This window comes from Ammospiza caudacuta, chromosome 5, assembly GCF_027887145.1.
Source record: "Ammospiza caudacuta isolate bAmmCau1 chromosome 5, bAmmCau1.pri, whole genome shotgun sequence".
NCBI classification, from domain to species: domain Eukaryota; kingdom Metazoa; phylum Chordata; class Aves; order Passeriformes; family Passerellidae; genus Ammospiza; species Ammospiza caudacuta.
This window is the reverse complement of record NC_080597.1, coordinates 55,406,165-55,425,923: the sequence shown is the minus strand read 5'-3', so window position 1 is coordinate 55,425,923 and position 19,759 is coordinate 55,406,165. Positions and strand designations below refer to the sequence as shown.

The window sequence follows — 19,759 nt, the reverse complement described above, 5'->3', positions numbered from 1 at the left end:
AACAAATCTTGAAATGTGTGGCCAAAGCTGCGTGCACAACTGAAATCAGTATGTGCAAAAGTGCGTTTTTCAAAGCAGAACTAAAAATGGTTGGGATTCTGTGAGCCAGGCACCTTCTCATTCCTCAGCAAAAAATCCTTGGAAAAAACAAAAGTGCCAATTTATCCTTACTACTGCAAGTTAAGAACTGCTAATAGTGAGACATTAAAGACTGGATGTGGCACTTGTTGAACAGTTAGAACATCGACTGGACTTGATGATCTTATAGGTCTCTTCCAGTCTTGAACTTCTGTGATTCTGTGATTATGCAAGCTTCTCCCACTGTGATCTACAATGCTGGTTTTGCTGTTTATATTATGCCTTTAATAGGGATGTCTTTTCTTCTGGAAGGTTTTGTGCCAGGTAGCATTGCTTATCATACTAGGTGCTCTCTATCTGTATCAAAGTGCTAGTAATACTGGGAATTGCTGATGTATAAAAGCTTATAGTGCACTTTATCAGGAGATAGAGGGCCTGAGTCTTAGCCCCCTACCAAACAAACTCTGGAGAAGCCTTCCATGGGCTCAGGTAAAAGGATATAGCGTGGCTCCCTCTAAGTATTTTCTACACCATCAAGAAAACTGGACAGTTAATGTATCTGCTTAGCCAGGAATTCACAGGCCATGTCCTTACATCCTGGATCTCAAAGTCCTGTTCACCAACAGCCTCTAAGGTGCTCAGTGATTTGGTGCAATATTTAAGAGGGCTTAACCCTGTTTGCAACGTGGGGAAAAGGTCACCATTGCAGGGGGTCACTGTATTCTGGGTTTCACCACCTGCCCTAGGTGACCTTACAGTCTTTTGTACTCATCTTCCACTTCTTGGACTGCAATCCAATCTGCTTGGATTATTGCAAACAAATATCCAATCTATTTTCAAGCTTAAAAATTTTCCTGATATATACTTTCCTCTTGCAGCTGGGGAACTGGAAGGTTTGTTGAGAGTGGAACCTGTGTGTGAACATTCACAGTGACTGAGCTGACAAATGTTGTACCTCATCCCTAAGGGAAGGTGGGTGACTGGGAGCATCGGCTCATGCAGAGCAAATTTTTACCTCCTTCTCCTCAATCTATATACATGCTTAGAGAATTCTCAAAGGAAACAAGAAAAGTGAGAAAGTTGAAAGAAAAAGAAGAGGGAGAAAGACCTATAACATTTCATACAGGAGGAACAAAGTACCATAACCTTGTACTGGTATTAATTCTATTTTGCTACTCTTGCTCTTAACACTAGCCTTAGTTTCTCCAACCCTCTGTATCAGTCAAAATATTACAGTGGAAGACCGAACACACAACTGAATAGGGAGCAGCAGTGGCAGAGGTTATCAGACAAGAAACCTCGAGTACCAGAAATGAAATACCAGTGCAACTGTGCATGTCAGGGACTGAGAGCTGCTGCTATAGATGCTGTTCTTACATGGCAGTTCTGCTCAGTGGATTTACTGCTTGAAGAGATAACTGGAGTACCTTCCTTTGGTCACTGTAACCCATCCATATTATTTTGATCTCAGGGTTAGTAAAACACAAATAAATTCCTTAGTTGTGTGTTCCTGCCATTTGTTTAGGGGTATACAGTATGCATACTGCAGAGCCTTGTCTTGTACAGCCACAGGAAGGGACTCTGCTCCTGACTATAACTTTCATTTAGGTTTCAAGTTTCCAGCCACAATTTGAATTTTACCTTAAAAAAAACTCCAACAAATCAAAACAACTCCTCTGAATTGTTCCACGCTGTTTTAAGAATGGAAAAGTCATATCCTAAGATTTTAATGTGAAGAGTAACACACAGTCCTGCATGATGCATCTACACATTTTTGATGTTTTCCTACAATCAAGTTCAAATACAGAATTCTTGTTGCATTTTTTTTTCTCATACTCTATTGTGGGATGTCCAGATCTTCATGAAGACCTCAGCTTAGCCTCTACTCCCATTGCACAATCAGCTAGAAGATTCCAAGTGTTCTGTTTACTCCTAAATTAGACTTGTCAACTTACTCAGTGAAAAGAGTACAAAGATTTGGCAAAGGGAAAACTTTTAAGTATTTAACTGCAAGCATAAAGAAACAGAGGAGTGGTTGATTTGACAGTAATCATTAGTATCTTGCAGATTTCTGACAAATGAAAGCTCTGTGTTTAACAGTGAATTTAGGAAAGGAAGAACATAAAGTCAAATTTGGCAAAACACATAATGTGTACTGTGTAGTATTTCAGTGCATTTTATGATTAAAAACAAAAAATGCTTCAATTATCTCTTGATCAGGTAAAGCATTCTTTGTATATATATTTTTTTGTCTTGAGCAAACCAGCTACACAAGACTTGAAAGCATTTGATTTAATACTGATAAAATGTTACTATGGAGAAATTTTAAAGGTACATTCAAGGTAATATAAAGGAACAAGTAATATTACAAGGTAATATTACAAGGTAATATAAAGGAACTTATAGTCAGTTGAGTACTTTGTTGCTCTGTTCATAAATTAATTGAAAATATGACAACTTGAGGTCTGAAAAGTTACCCAAATATGATGCTCACAAGATAAAAGATCAGTCACTCCAACACAAAATATACAATTAAATTTTCTCCCTCTCCTTTGACGACTTCCCCTACTTGCCAAGGCTCTGGCCCAATGGAATGCTAAAGCCACTTGAGGATTTCCAAAATTGCATGTCTTTGACCTGTTTTCCCCCAAAATTTGATCAAACTCCATTACATTACCAGATGAGGAAGACTAACATTTTTAATTTCATAGTTTTTCATGTTGAAAGGGACATTGATGGTGGACCTAACAGATATTTTTTCACAAACATGCCCAAACAAAACAAGTGAATGTTACTGATGGACACATAAACAGGAAGAAAGTCAGAAAGAAAACATAAGGAATAGGAGGCTATATTCTTTCTTTGTTTGTTCTGATTATTCTAGAAGATTATGTTCCACCAATTTGTAAAGACTTCAGGAAATCCCACTGCAAAACTAGTTCAGAAGAGAGTATCCTGGTCCCATATGTAAAAAAAAATCCTTGATACTTATCAACTCTGTGCAATCAATGAATATGCTTCTCTGAATTAATAATGTGATAATTCACATAAAAAATTAAACATTTTTTTATATCTAACAAACGGTCATTTTTCATAGATATCAAAGCATGTCATCGTGCAAAAGAGCAAAAAGACTTAGAAGACAAAAGTCAGGAGCATTGATAGATGCTACAAAAGTGTTTCTGTTTTAGGAATAAATAAATAATGACTGTCCTGAACAAATGTGAACATGGATACAACTATACTCATCCCAGACCTAATAAATATAGCTTAATACTTTGGGCCTGAAAAGATGGAGACATATGGTATTATTCAGAACAAGTTATCCCACTGATTTCAGTGGAAATGTCCAGTGTGGGAAGTTAAGCATGCACACCACTCTGCAGAAAAATGCACTAGATTGTTTTCCCACTGAAATCTCATCAAACCATGGGGATTACAGGTCCCTGAAGTATTTTCTGTCTTTTTGCTGTTACTGTATTGTTGTTTAGTTCCTGCATTCTATTAGTGTTCCCTTTTGTCTAGAATTTACTTGGCGACTCTTAGAGATTTTTGTTACTATCATAACCAATTTCCAGTACATCCAAACTCTCTCACAATAAAATTCTGAAGTGTTAAACATCTGCTTTAAAAAAGCCCCCCAAAAGTATCACTAAATTAAAATTGTGCAACTTTTCTGTCAAGTAGTGAATCTCTTGAAAGAGATACCATGGCATATTGCACAAGAAGTTTGGTTAGGAATATTTTAGTTTTGATTAAAAGAAGAAAATCCCTCAAGAAGTTTTTTTTCCAATATTTTTTTAAATTTATATGTGTAGCTCAATAGTATGAAAAACACTAGGCTGTTAGATCAGGAAAGGTATAGCACAACGGGGACAGTTATCAGGAGTATCAGTGAGGTTTTTGAGTTGTTACCATATACTTCATAGAAAAAAAATTTATATAGCAACAAGAGGTCATGAAAATTACCTTACCCTATCAGATGAACAGCCAGCAACATTCGGGGTATTCAGGGTTTGTTACAGGTACCAAAACACAGGTATCTAGGGCCACTTGGATTAGGGTAGAAAAATGATTTTGAACATACTGAGCACTTACACAGAACTGGCAGGTATGCACAGTCCTAGTCTCTTTGGTATCAGCAGCTTGAAGGAAGATGTGATACCAAGCTTCTGATGAGGTAAGAAGTGAATATTGAGGCAATTGATACCTGCTCCCTTTCTCTTTGTATCTTTTTCATGTGGCATCTCCTAGTAGGTTCCTGGATCCTTTTCTGAAGTCATTTCTAAAGTGACAAAGGAACTCAAACTAAGATATCAGAGCGACTGGAAACACTCAGTCCTTCTCCCAGCACAGCCTGGTATGGCCAGGAAAAGGCCTTTAAAGAGAAAGGCCAATAAAGAGAAAGCTGACTAAGGGGTGGGGACGACCTTGAGATATCAGGATAGTAATTTATTTAAATTTTTAAGCCTTTTTGGGTTCTTCTAAGATTTTGGTTTTTTGGGGTTTTTTTCTGCTTTGGTCGCCATCCATGAAGAAAACATAGTCACATAGGGAATGTATGAAGGAAGAAGAAAATAATGGGAAGTCCCTAAAACACAGGAGCAATGATTCCATAGGAAAGCACAGGCACTATTTTTATTACAATCTATTAGTGGTATGAACTGAAGATGTTGCAGCTGTCCCAAGGTATTTTATAAATCAAGGCACCCTACAGGACTGCAGTGGGTTTGCATGGCAAACCTTTAGTACAGGGGGGAGCTATAGGGGTGATTTCTGTGAGAAGCTGCCAGAAGGTTCCTCCATGTCCAACAGAGCGAGTGCCAGCCAGATCCAAGATGGACCAGCCGTAAAATATTTCTGGTGCAGAAGTAATTGTGACCAGAGAAGAGAGGACTGAGAATATGTGAGAGGAACTATGCAGACACCAAAGTCAGTGGAGAAGAAGGGAGAGGAGCTGCACCAGGTGCTAGAGCAGAGATTCCCATGCAAAACCTGGTGCAGACCATGGTGTGACAGGCTGTGCCCCTGCACACTGTGGAGGTCCACAGTGAAGCAGAGATCCACCCACAGCCCATGGAAGGACTTATCCTGTGTAAAGAGACACATGCCAGGGCAGCCCATGACAAACTGCAGTCTGGGGAAGGACTCACACTGCAGAAGTTAGAGGAGGACTGTCTCCTGTGGGAGAGATGCTGGAGCAGCAGTAAGGACTCCTCTCTCTGAAGAGGAAGCAGCAGCAGAAACAACATGTGGTGAACTGGCCATAACCCCCATTCCCCATCTCCCTGCACCACTGGTGGGGAAAAGGTAGAGAATCAAGAACAATGTTAAGCTCAGGAAAGGAGGGAAGGGTGGGAAGAAATGTATTTTTAAGGTTTGTTTTACTTTTCATTATCCTACTCTGATTTTGATTGGCAATAAATTCAACTAAATTCCCTAAGTCAAGTCTGTTTTGCCAATGACAGTTATCACTGAGTGACCTCTCCCTGACCTTATCTCGACCTACAATCTTTTCATCATATTTTTTCTCCCCTGCCAAATTTAGGAGGAGAATGATAGAGTGGCCTTGGTGGGCCTTGGACAAGCCTGGGTCAACCCATTACAAAGACATATGAGGAGTAAACATAAATAAAATGAACAATTCTAATGGAAAAATAGACAGTTTCTCACACCTAAAACAGAGATACAAGCCTCATTCAGAAACTCTCCAATCATAGAATCATAGAGTGTCCTGAGCTGGAAGAGACACATAAGGATCATTGAGTTCAGCTACTGGCCCTGCCCAGGGCAGCCCTGTGTCATACCCTGTGTCTGAGAGCATTGTTTGCACTTACCGAATTCTGCCAGGCTGGTGCTGTGACCACTTCCTTGGAGAGCCTGTTTCAGTGCCCAAACATCCTCTGGATGGGAAACTTTTCCCAATATCTATCCCAAATCTTGTCTGACACAGCTTCATGCAAACAAAGTAAAAATGCTGGCCAGAACACTGGACACACGTTAAGTGAATTACACAAAATCACAGACCTTTAAACGAATTAAATGCCCTAGAGAAGACAGCATCTCTTTTGCAGGGATAACACTGCTTAAGCGAAGGTGGCTTTATTCTGCAATGACTTTCAGGAAAAAATTTTTAATGGGGTTAAACAGAGGAGGCAATGCCTTCCTTAGAGACAAAGGCATAAAAGAATGACAGGCTGAGACAACAGTCCACCTGTACCACATATTACTCAAATTCTTTTACTGAAGTCCAGAGGACTTCTGCATATGGCTGTTTCATTTTTCATGCCACACTCAGACATTAAGCCTCTCACAACTGCTCCTTCTTAAATAAACTCCAGAAGCCTTTGATCTGTTTTCTACAAGGCTTCCCAGCAGATATTGGCATCTACTTTATTTTTCAGACAACACCAATGGAATGAGACTTATGAATAACTTCTGTCCTCTGAAGCAGTCTGGTTGCAAACAGCTGAGTACATGCCACTCAATGGAAGATTTATGATCAGCAACAGAAGTTTGTTTCCCTCCTAAAACCTTAATATTTTTCAAGATGAGAACGACTGCCACTGTGGCAAACACATAAAGACTAACAGTTTTACACTGAAGATCTAACTGTGGTTGACACTAATTTGGAAATCTTGTAACCAGATTAATGTACAAGGCATCTTCAGGTGATGCTTAAAGTAGAATTTTAAAATTTATGCATTTTACTCTGAAGTCCAGGCATTAGCTTCAGGGCATCAGGTATTTGAGTTTGCATTATCAGTCACAAAAATACTAAAAACACTGGGGGAAAAGTCTCAGGTTCTAAAATTAATTGCTACTCAGGTTCTAAAATTAATTGCTACGGCACTGAATACTGCTAGTAGCATATTGCTGTGTTTCAAACAGAGCTGTACATGTAAATTAACAGTCTGAGACAACTGGAAAATATGCTTGATTCAATACAATTAAATGAGAAACAGAACTATGTTTAATCATAACGATATGAAAAAAAATCTAAATAAATAAATATACCAAAATATTGCAAAATAGACCACAATAATTCTTTGTGAAGAGGTCTAATACTGCAAAACCTAGAGATCCAAACATAGCATGAGAGGAATGGTTTTTTCTTCTTTGAAATACAGCAAAATATGCCCCCAACCAATGTTTCTCAGCAAATAGCCTGTCTTTAGCAAAAGGGCAAAGGACTAATTTCAAGAGTGGCAGTATATGTAAAAGTAGGTAAATGACCTTCAAGACTCCATTTAAACCTCAAGCTCATTTTCTTCCATTAACTAGTCAGACCCTAGGTCACCCTTACAGAGGTACTCATGTATTCCACTCTGTTTTCTGCAAGGCATCTCATCTTTTCCCTATGAATTTAGTTTTAACTGGTCACCAATTTCATTGCAACATTCTGCAAATAATTTTGGGAGATAATTATAAATTTTTATATTTATTCCAATTTGACCAAATAAAAAATAGACCACTGGTTATGATTTTTATTCATAATCCTTAAGTTAACAAGCACCTGTAGTGGCTGGAGCTTCTTATCCTAAAGGAAACAAGACTGGACTTGATGCTGACCTGACTGCAGCTACTCTGATGTGATTGATTTAAATTTTTCCATTGTTTATATCTACACACTCTAGCCCTGAACAAAATCAGAAACTCTTACTGTCCACGAGGATTCCACGCTCTATTATCTTGTATTATGTTTAGTAAACACCTAATGTGACAACATTCATCACACAGGTAGTTCATTTTATTTGTAGAGCTAAACAAAATAGACTGAAAGCACACACACAAAGGATTAAATGGCCTGAATTCCAGATGGCTTGCTTGCTCCATAAAGTAACAGTATCTGCTGAGATGATCATGGTACTGTAGTTCTTTCTCCTTACCAAATACATGCAGTAGGAAGTTTTTCTCTGCTCTTTTGTCATCTTCTTTGCTGCTCTCTTATTTCATGACCTCTGAGTTAATCCTTCTATTCTTCCTATTAGCGAGTTTAAGCAGGCAAACTTCAAACAGACTAGTGATGGGTCACAAGGTTTAATGGGCATGTAGATAATCATCTAAATTACATTTCTGCAGCTGATGGGCCAGACAGGCTTAGAGAGTAACTTTACCAGCTTTCACTGTTAATCAGCAAGGATTGTGTGTCTCAGTATGTATCTGCCTTTGCCTGCCTCCCCCAGGGCCTAGGTCATACTGACTGATTAACAAAGGCAGCTGCATTAGCTTTCTTCTCCTGAAAAGTGTGGCATGGAGGCCCAAACGACTTGAAAGGCAAATGTGACCACAGCTCAAACACCAAGCACTCTTCTCATCACTGTGGAATTGCTGGCCCTCCTCTCACAGGTTATGATACTCGGCACAACAGTTGTTGCCAATTTTCATGACCTGTTAACACTTAGGAAGCCTTATGTTGAAGGCTCTTCTTTCACATCTATTGTGGTATCATCAAGGGGAAAATTCAACAGGCTATTTCACATTTTCAGATGAATTTGAGAGCAGTGTATGAGGTGAACCGAAAAGAATACACCAATTGAACTGTCAATAATGAATGCCCTCGATTTCAGCTTTGAAACACAGACTGCAGAGGGCCAGGTAAGGAGAATAAAAGTTCTCTGTAGGATACAGAGATTTTACAGCTACAGAAATAGCAATAGATCTATACTGTGAAACTGATTTTCTCAGCAAAGAAAAATGTATCAAATCTGAGTCTCTTCTTTGTTATATATGGGTGATTGTGTTTTATATAAGTGATTGTGTTTTCTACCTACCCTGATTCCAAAAGGAACAAGAGCAGTGGTGGACTGGCTTCCTGACTTTGGCAGAAGTTTGTCCTTCAGGTGTTGTACTCATCTTGCATAGTAAATGCTTTTCAATGACGCGTTTTACTGCTCTTTATCAAGTTGTTAAACAAACACAAAATCAGACCAATTAAACCATGATTATCCTTGCAAGAAGCTTTTACCATCTTGCTCAGGAGCACCATAGGCAGAAACCAGCAGTCCTTAGAACAGTAAAGCCTTTTTCATACATTTATAGCTCTGTACAGAAAAGAATATGACAAGCCAGCTAGGATTCCATTTTGGACCTCAATTAAGAAGATTCTACAAGAAGAAGCTACTGAGGAACAAAGAAAAATAATCTAGAACACCGACTTCCTTATTTGTCTCTTGAACTTCAAGAAAAGAAGTTGGATTCTGAGTTTCCTAAGTTTTTCTAGATGAAACTACAAAACATCTAGGTTTCTGTGACCTAGGTACAACTACTTCTGACTGATTTTAGAGACATACATGAATTAAGCTAAATAATTCTACAATTCTCCAGTCCATGAAGTATGCAATTTCTCAAGCTTTTTAACAACGGTGACCTAATTTCCCACTTTTATCACGGACAAGCCCAGAACTCAAGAACTGAGCCATTTTGTAATAAAATCTTGAGGTGTGTTTGAGGTATTCACTGAGATATGGAATTATCCCATTTCCCATTTTTTGTGCAGTGGCCTGAGTAAGTTACTGATGCCTGGAGCCACAGCATTCACAGCCCTTTCAAGGAGAAAAAAAAATGATCAAACCTCCAAATGATATCATGAGACCCACAGCAAGATTTTGGTCATGTTCCACCCATCCTCTTTATTAAAATGGCACACAGGGAAAACAATCTGCATTTCAAATATACATTGTGATGGTATAGCTGGAAGAGGTGACAGCCTTTATGCAAATGCAGCAATAAACCACTTCACTCTTCATTGTCCTATTGTGCCATTCGGCTGAATTTCAGAATTTTAATTTTTGCTTTTATTTTACCAAATCAGAATTTTATGACTGTCAGTAAAAGTCTAGACAAATTGATATTAAGACTTATGATGAAATTACTATTACTCATTAGACTTCCCTTTATATCTTCATAACAACCTATACCTCCACTTCACAGCTTTTCAATGCAATAATGCCACCAATAATTTCCACTAGCATCAAAAGCCAATGTGATCAAAGATGAGCAATTATTTCTGGAGATGCAGTAGAAGGCATATTCTTTTCTACAGCCTCATTTTTTGATCCTACACGTTAAGAAATAAGTCTAGTTAGGTTAGATAAAAATTACATGGAAGACAAAGGGAACCTTTTCCCTATTCAAAGGGCTTGAACTAAGGATAGGTATTTTTCTCTTCTTTACTGTTATACACATCATAAAATTAGGCACAGGAGCTGTTAGTAAACCCAAATGACAGTCTACTTGGAGAGTCCCAGAACTGGAAGAGCTGAGGTGTAAAACTGTATAACTGAGGAACATGCAACTTCTGTGTACCTCAAAAGTGGCTCCAGACAGTTTTACCATACATCCCTCATGGATATGTCTGGGAGCAAGGCAGAAAATCTTGCAGAGTAACAAGCTCATGTACCAGAAATTGTGATATTGCATTACCATGCAGCTGGAATGGCCTGAGTGCCATGTAGCACAGGCACTTTGTTTGTTCCTTGTACTTAGACTTGCTCAGTCAGCACAAAAAGCCCCTAACTCCACTGCCACATCAGTCTTAGCGAGTGCCACCATTCCCCAAAAAATGTAACCAAGGCACCAGAGAGCCCTGGTGTATCACACAAAGCTATTGAAGTTTAACCTTAACTACAACTTTTGCTTCAGTAAAAAACTGAAATGACCATTTATAAAAATCCCACAGATTTATGCTAAACATATACTTTGCAAATACTTCACCCATATGTCTGTACTGATTTGTCTGTGATTTATAAAGTGGCAGTCTGATCATGCCTGTAACACTTTGTGTGCTGTCATACAGTGCAAGTTATTTCTAATTAATGAACTTTCTCTTCATGAATCAGACAGAATTCAATACATTGACAGACTGCAAACACTAACACAACTATTTACCCAAAACATAAGCTAAATATTTCAGTTCAGAAACTTTGGATGACCCCTTTTTCTTCCCTACCCCCTTCAACTATTATACTTTTAAATGTCATTGGAATTTCTAGAACTTGTAAAGGAGAACTGCTGAACTCAAACTTTCAAGTTTTCATACTTATGTGGTTCATTCAAAGATCTGTAAGGCTTTATGCTTTACTGAGCCATTAATTTTTAAGTCCTGATATTGTATAGTTGGAAATTGAAGTATCGAAAGATTACAGGCTTCACTCTACCTTCCTAATTTAGCCTAGTTAATGTAGGCAATGCAAATCCTCACCCAGCACAGTGATTGAGACAGCTAAGCTAGGTTCCCTGTGGAATCATGGAACAGCAGCTGGTAGAGGGAGACAGAGTCCTCAAGCACATCTGCTCCTCTCCAGACATGTCAGGTGCCTTCACAAGGTAATATCATCAGTACAACACAGGGCATGACTCAAGAACCTGCCTCTGCCTGTCCAGTGTCTGGCTCCAGCAGTGCCTTTCTGTAGGCAGAAACAGCCAGAAGGAGGCAACCAAACTAGTCAGGCTGGGCCAGGACCCCCACAAACACTCTTTCTCTTGGCCTCAGGTTGAGGTGATTTGATCATGTGGCTCCCTCTTCTCCCTGAAGGGCCATCAGACCACCAAGCTATAGGTCTCTGCCTGAACTGCACCACAATGCAGCAATGCATGGAGAAATTACTGTGTAGGGCAGAGGGAGGAAGCAAGAGTAAGCACAAAAAAAGTCTGTGGTATGAGGAATCTTTTGCAAAAGTTAGTGCTACCAGTTCTCTAGCAAAATGTAATTGATTCCAGTAGTGTTACCGGACCTGTATTATATTAAAAACATCAAAAATAAGAGCAAAGAAGAACCATAACTGAAAATCTAGATATGTGGGATGATTGTCTGATAACAGCACAAACAAAAAACCACATAGCTGACAAAAATTATATAAAAATTGGTTTTCTGATAAACTCTTCCAGAGAACAGTGTTCTCCCAGGAGCAAAATTGCCTACCCAGCATTTACTGTCATCTGTCTCCTTTCACAGCCACCCACAATGATTTGCTGCTATTATTTAAAAAGACATTTTAATCCTTAGGTTAAAGGCAAGGAATCAGAAAAACCTGGATCTCTTCCAGTCTGTATTAGCAGACTGTCATGGGCTCAGAGATAGCAGTGTATCTACAAAATCTGCACCCACAGCACTGTATCTGCCCAGCATCTCCCCATCCTGCAGCACCATAGAGAGCAGCTCTTGTAAGGCTGAAATGTCCAACCAAACACCCCACTAACGCCAGTGGGATTTTGTTCACCAGTTGCAATCAAACAGGTCACAATTTAACTCCCTGTTACTTTTTGTTAAGCCATTATGAGTTTCTCCTTGGCTAGTTTATAGGCAGATCTTCATCTTCTCTATCTTCAATGTGTCATGCACACTCATGGGATTACATCAGTAATTGTATGAAAGGGGAGAATGGCCTGAGCACACAAAAGAATGGAATTGTCAGGTTGTTGAGGTTTATCTTTTATCATATAATTTTCTACTAATGACATTTTTCTGTGGCAGCATAACTGCAAAATAACAATTCAAGTCAAGAGTCACCTTACTGAGTATCTAGGAGGGTGGGATGTTCCTAGTAACACTGTGCTAAATTACAAACACATAAAAGAAGAAAAGAATGATAGGAGATACTAAATTTTCCACTGCTGAGGTAGGAGGTGCTACAAACAACTCTAGTAGTGTCAATAAACTCAGTGGTGCTGAAGAGTGATATCACTCCTGATTTAAGAAGTTCTTATCCACAAGAGTGCCAACCAAGGAAAAGGAACATTGGAAAAACTAAGGCTGAAAGCTGCCTATAAAATTCTCAGTCTTTAAGGCCTAATTATTATAGCAACTTAAAACTTCTGGATAATGATTATAAACCAAATTAGTTCTTTGGTGTCATCCCAGTCACTATTGGCTTATAACTGTTGAATCATTGAATCACTATTCATATAGATTGTCTCAAAGCAATTTATCCATCAGCAATCTCTGTAACACACCACTTCCCACGTACAGTGCACTGCAATAATGACAAATGTAGCTGCTGCTACATGGAAACATCCGCTCTCTTTGGTCGCTGCCTGAAACTTCTGGCAACATTTCCTGGAGGGTATCTGGTATTAATCTCGAATCACACGGTTAACAGGAAACGTAGCTACATAGAGAAGATTAGGCACAACAAGTATAAAATCAGGATTGTAAGGAAAATACTGTGAACTGGAAGACTGTAAACTTTTCTCCAGGCAGCTGGTGTCAACATGAACTTGACCCTTAAAGTTTGGGCTCTGTAATGTGGCGTCCCCAAAGTATTGGAGAGGAAGATGATGATCCTAGTCAGGCGCAGTCTACTGGAAATACAGAATAAAACTATAAATTTTTATTCCATGCTCAGAGCAAGAGATGCCTAAATAGAAGCACATACAGACTAATTCTTTTGCTATTATTTTCCATTTTATTCCCAAGTTGTGCCCATTGCTCTGTGTGGCCTCCTCAGAGTGCAACAGATGTCCCACAGAGAGCACTGATTATGTGGACTTGTGACTACCAGATGACAGTGCAGACTGTCTATGAAGTTAACTTTGTAGGTGAAAGATGAGCTTGACTCCTAGAACATTATATTAATTCCTTCTGATGATGGATCTGTGCTCTGCTGTGGTTTTGGGACATTTCCTTAAAGCAGCAGATGCTGGCTGCTGATTAAGATGTCAGCCTAACAGCAACATCCTAGTTCTGAGATCCAGAAGGAGTTTAGCACAGAACTGCATAAATGTAAAGAATATCCATCACAATTGTTAATTGTTCCTCTGACTCATCTACAGAGCAATGCTTTAAATCATCACAAAAGTCTTTGGTATAATTAAGAAAATGTGGTAAGCCTTCCCTCCCCAGTGGTATAGATGTTGACAAAGACAGAACATGCTGACTCCACAAAATTTGCTCTGAGATACATACACAAATTAACCCTCTACATGAAAATTACCTAGGTGTATTTATTATTTACATCCCTCCCTTCTGCATCATCTTAAATATACTTTTTAAAAGCACTCAGTTGTTAAATTTAGGTCTTTGTTCAGTTTATACTTACAGCAAATGGTGATTAAACAACCCTTGATCTTTAAATACTTAAAAACACCTTCAAGTAGTTTTCTAGATTATTCTAAGATGTTGTTTGACCTAGATATTTAGCAAAATCACTAAAAAATTCAGTTGTTCTATGCAAGAGAATTCACTCATAAGTATTGCCAGGCATATATAATGGAAAAGAATTCAGCTGTATATTTGTCAGGACAGGTATTCAATCAGTATAACTTGGAATTGCTCCCCTGAAATTAATTGAACCATGTTGACACACAGCAGTTGAAGATGTAAGACCTCAGCCTTCTTTTTATGGCAGTCCCTCTCTATTGGCTCTCTATTTTGTGCCTTTCACCTGAACTGCTGACAATTTGACACATGTTCAGTTTGCTACATATTTGCTCCTCAAGGCTGTGTGAACCTCACTTTGTTTTCCCTGGGAAGTGGGTTGCAGTCATACAGAAACAAAATAATTTATAGCTTAATAGCAATGCAAAAGTACTTCTAGTGTTTTGTGTGTTTTCACCCATAAATCACTTCTACAATTTTTGAGCATGAAGCTCCTGCTCATTTAAAACCAGCAAGAGCTTTAAACCCAATCTCAACGTGAATTTCCTTCATGAAGACAAAAAAAGCTGTCTTAACAGCACCCACTAACCTTCCTTCTGTGCTCAGCAGCTCATTTCTGCCCCCTCCCTTGTGTTCACGTAGAGAGAATGACAACTTTATCCTAGAAACTAGTTCATCTTAAAAAAGGTTTTCCCATCTGGTTCATGAGTAGCTGCAGGCAGGGAAAGGGATGCTTAAGTTGGCATTACTCCTGGAAAACATGACTATCATACTGTACTCTCACCAGTGTTTCTGAGGAAAATTTAGACTTGGCTATTTCAGACCTAATGAGTGAGCTTTTTTGCTGTCCCAGCCACTCCCTCCTTCAAAAGAATTAGCATTCTGGGCTACACAATGGATAAAATATCTAACAGTTACACCAATACAAATTCTAAATGTTAAAAATTTTAAGTCAAATAGTCCTCACTGAATCAAAACATCCTCTTTTGAATAACACCACCACCAACAAAAACCCACTAAAACTAGTTTTTTGATATCTGGGGCATTTTTATGCTGTTTTCTGAAAAATTCAAAACCACTAAAAAAAAAATTTTCACCAGCTCTATACCTGAGAAGGCAGACAGATGCAACGCATGATTGCTCCTATAATGGATATTCTTTTTTACCTCTAAAAGGGAAGTAAGCTAAATTTGCAAATAACATACAGTCTGGTTGCTGATATAATTAGCCTGTAGTTCCAGAGATGCACTTTCCATGCCTTTTCAAGCAAAACACTCAAATTCAGAACTGCTAAGAGGCTCAGCTGCTGCTACAAAACCCCAGCAAAGCCCAAGAGTCTGTTCAGGGCATTTTCAATGTCCTTAGGACAGAAGAGATGGGTTGTTTGTAAGGGTGGTCACACTGAATCTAATTAAACTAATGGGAAATTCAGAAGGGACTAGTGTGCATCCAGCCTGTCCTGCTACAGGAGAAGCTCTTTGTTTCTCTCCTAAGCTGTTTGGTTGTTTTTGTGTTGGGGTTTGTTTTGTTTTGTTTTTTGGGGGTTTTTTTTTTGACATTATTTAATAATTGCAAGGTTTTTGAAATCTCTGCATGAAGTACTAGGCAAAGAGTTAATATGTGTTTCTGTAATTGACAGTTTTTACTTCTACTGTCTGGTATGAAAAGCATTGCAATGGCAACAGCATACAGTTTAAAACAAAGTAAAACCATTCTCTTTTCCTTTGGAAATGTATAAATTGAGCTGAAAAAAAAATAGGTATTCTCATTTAGGTATTCTCTCTCCTGAACACAAAAATGAAATTATTTCCTTTTTTTTTTTTTTAAGGTTTCTTTCTTTCTAAAGATTTTTTTTCATCTCTACTCCAAAAAGTTTATACAAAAGTTAAATATAGTTAATATGCTGGTCTTAGGTCTTAATTGCTTTTTGATCAATGGAAGTTTAGTAGACAGACAGAGATATAAATATGTTGTTGCTAGCATCTTGTTTCCAGCTGCATTGCAGCTGTTTAGTGTTATATGTCAGCAATGCTATGCCAGTATCTCATCATAAGCTCTGTTGGGCTTCTTAAGCTATCAGGAAAAGAATATGATAAAAGGATTTACAAAAATACAAGAGATAATGATACATAAGCATTAGATGTTCTATAAAAATCAGGAAAGTTTTTGAAGCTGTTCTGTAAGTTCGTTCTGTCAGATCTGCAAAAGCTGTGGGACAGCCAGAACATCAGGCCACTGCACTGCACTGATTTTGGAATCAAATGTAAAAATGCACAAAAGAAAATATAAGAGAATGAAACGCACTGTGCTATAAAATATAGCATTAGCTATCCATTGCTTTCAATATAAATGCAAACCCAAATAAATATCCGTATTATTAAAATACAACAAAAACCAAGAAGCCAAACTCACCCACAACCAACCAACTGTCCAAACAAAGAAACAAAACAAGGTATGTGGCAACAGGACACTGTAGGTACAAATAGATACAGAAGTTCACAGGGTCAAAAAAGGTTCCCTAAGCACATCAGTAGTTAATCCCCAGGATTGCAGCTAGGCAAATATTAACAATCAGAGGCAGCGTCCACACATTTCAAGTGAGGCATAGATAGATCTGTTTGCATTTTAAAGATAATGGGCAGTGCAAGAATGAATAAAATATTTTGTCCTTTATGACAGTATGTACATAGTCTGGGATCTTTCACTTGAGAGTGATGCTGATAACTCTGTTTTAAGAGCTCACTGTTTTTTCTGCTGACTGCCCTGGATTTTGACTATCTTCCATATCACAGTTTCAGAGGTGATAATGAAATGGCACCACTTCTTTCAAGGAGATTTAATTTGAATATTGTCAACAAATGCAAAAAACTAAGTTCAAGAAAAAATCAATAACCTCTCAATTTACAGTCAAAATAATATTGTGAAAATGCAGAACACAGAATGGAAGGCAACCAAATCTGCTGAAGGTGCTACTGTGAGATGACAGTTCATCCTCCACTAATTTGGTTTTAATGGGGATATTACAGCTGCTATCAAGAAGTACAGGAGACAATGGTTTTTTTCCCTTTTTAGGGGTTGCAAGGCTTGGAACCACACACTTCTCAACTCGATACCTTGAAATTAATCCAGGATTATTCAACTGCATGAGAATTTCTAGACTGTTGGAAACCACATCCCACACTCTGTCTTTTTATTGTATGCTTCTTTATAGTATCATCTTGCAATGAAACCTGAATATCCTAAAGAGATTAAACATAAAAGAACGCGAGGAAAAAAAGCTGATGGATTAGAATTTTAACTGAAGCCTTCTATGAGAAAGACCACACCACTATCAGTAGCCTTTCCCTCCTCATGTGTGATCCCACTTGTGCCTAGTCAAGTGTCCAAGTGTCCAAAGACTCCATCAGCTCATGTTGTATTTATCTTTTTTCTCCTAAAACAGGGTTTCATTACTAAGAGAACAAGTACTCATTACACTGATGGGGGTGTATCAACTGGCTCTGCAAGGCTGCATAATTTTCTCTGGTATGAAGAGCAAAATGTAATGATGCTGTTTAAGACCTGAGTTTTGTGTTGATTAAAAAAAATCATTCTAAGCAATTGACAATACATTCTGTTCTAGCAAATAGGAAAAAAAGCCTTTTAAATGTTTTAGAATGCCATTTCTATCTCCAGCTCCAGCCTTTGTTTGTTTTTTAAAGGCACTCTCTGATAAGTTTGCCTCTAACATATCTGAAAGTTGTTTTAGAATCTCATACTGTATCTTCACAGTGCTTATTAGATACCACAAGAATGCTTTTCATCTCATTTTTACTCTAAACTCCTGAAGTCATCCCTAGCTCTGAACAACTGTATTAGTTAGAGAGTAGTTATTCACAGAGGAGCAGAAAACCAACCTCAATCAAAAGAAATTTCTAAAACATTTTTCATTTTTATCAGTCTAGATCTCTTTGCCTTCACAGTGCTTCAAAGATTCACACTCAGCCTCATAAATGGTATCATAAAACATTAACAGCATGTAAACTCTGGTGTCGGGAGATATTTTTGAGGTTGAATTCCTGTTCCTACACTCAGATACTTGTCCCAAATAAAGACACAAAAAGAGCTTTCTTCACATCTTTCCAGACAGTGTGTTCTCCTAGTAATATAACTATAGTTCAGCTTACTGCTGTTTTCCATTTCATATTGTCACACTTAAGATGTCAAGCAGGTTTCTGTACAACTGAACTGAAATCTCAGCTATTATATGTGTTCATTCTTATTTTACTGTAGCAACTACTAGATGTAGTGTTCAGTCAGTGCAAATATAAGAAGATGGTCCTTGACCTTTTGAGCTTCTAAGAGAAGTCTGACAGAAGAGACAAAGAATAGGTGGAGGGCCAGACAACATCATAATCAGGTATTCAGGTCACCACTCAGTACACTATGACTACTACCTACATTTTCTCTGGCAGTCCTGATTTGCAGATTGAGATAATTATTGTCAACATAGAATTTGCTATCAACATTTATAATCTCTTTGACTCCTGTTTTAAGCCCTTGAGCTTATTTCTCCACAAGAAAAACAACATCCCCACCATATAAATGCTCTGCCTTCTACCACCCTGGTCTCCCACCTTCTTCTGCAGTAAATGGAAGGAAACCAGGGAAGGGAAACAAGTTTTGCTAAAGAATATACTAAGATCTTCATAGAGAAAATAAATAAAGATAGGACATGAACAAGCATGATAGTTTCAACACAATAGCTTTGAAAATTCTGCTTCCTGGTTGCAGAATTAATTGTGACAAAACATTTTACTCCTGGATGATCTGGAACAAACCCATCAATCCTTTTAATCTGCCTAAAACTCCAAAGAAAAATACACTTCCAGTGATTATCATTTATAATGCCACTTCCTGCTTTCAACTGCCTGGTTTATCTTTGCCCATCATATCAATTAGCAGCCAACATTTAGTCCTCAAACTCTGGAATACAAACAGCTCTGATCCAGCATGTGTTCCAGGTTTTCTCTCTCATCCATAATATTTTTATCACTATAGTTTCATCAACTGATATCTTCACTGTTACTTTCACTAGCTTTCTTCCATTTTGGAGTCTAATTTAGCTTGAACTCTCCTTTCCCAGCCTTTATTAAGCCATATTGGATAGTCTGCTCCTTTTTTCATTCAACAGACCCACTCCTTCCTAAGGACTGCTATTTATTGGCAGTAAATTATGTGCATTCCCAAATTTTTATTTGGATAAATGTGATGTAAGCAACAGTCATCCCTTCCTTTGGAATTATGAGTGAGGCTTTTTTTATTGTGTTTTTTGATCTAGAATAAACAGTGTTAATTCATAAATTATGCAGCAGCATTTATCTTGAACACTGATAAATACACTGTCATAAATATCTTTCCTAGTAAAAGGATTTCCATGGCTCCAATGTCAGAGAAAGACAGTTATGATAAGTTATAAGAAAGTTTTGGCTGACCAAGGTAAGGATTACTTAACCTGGAGTTCTCAAATACATGGTAACAGGTACTTACACTGAGTTTACCTTTTACATCCAAAATGTTGCATAAATGCTGAATTTCAGACAA

At 38.1% G+C, this 19,759-nt stretch overlaps 1 protein-coding gene across 5 annotated transcripts in view; it reads right to left on the bottom strand.

The window, feature by feature from the left end:
• The window catches only part of CPED1 (cadherin like and PC-esterase domain containing 1), a 158,377-nt gene that overhangs the window by 51,782 nt on the left and 86,836 nt on the right, over positions 1 to 19,759 (bottom strand). The gene's annotated exons all lie outside the window — the stretch shown is intronic.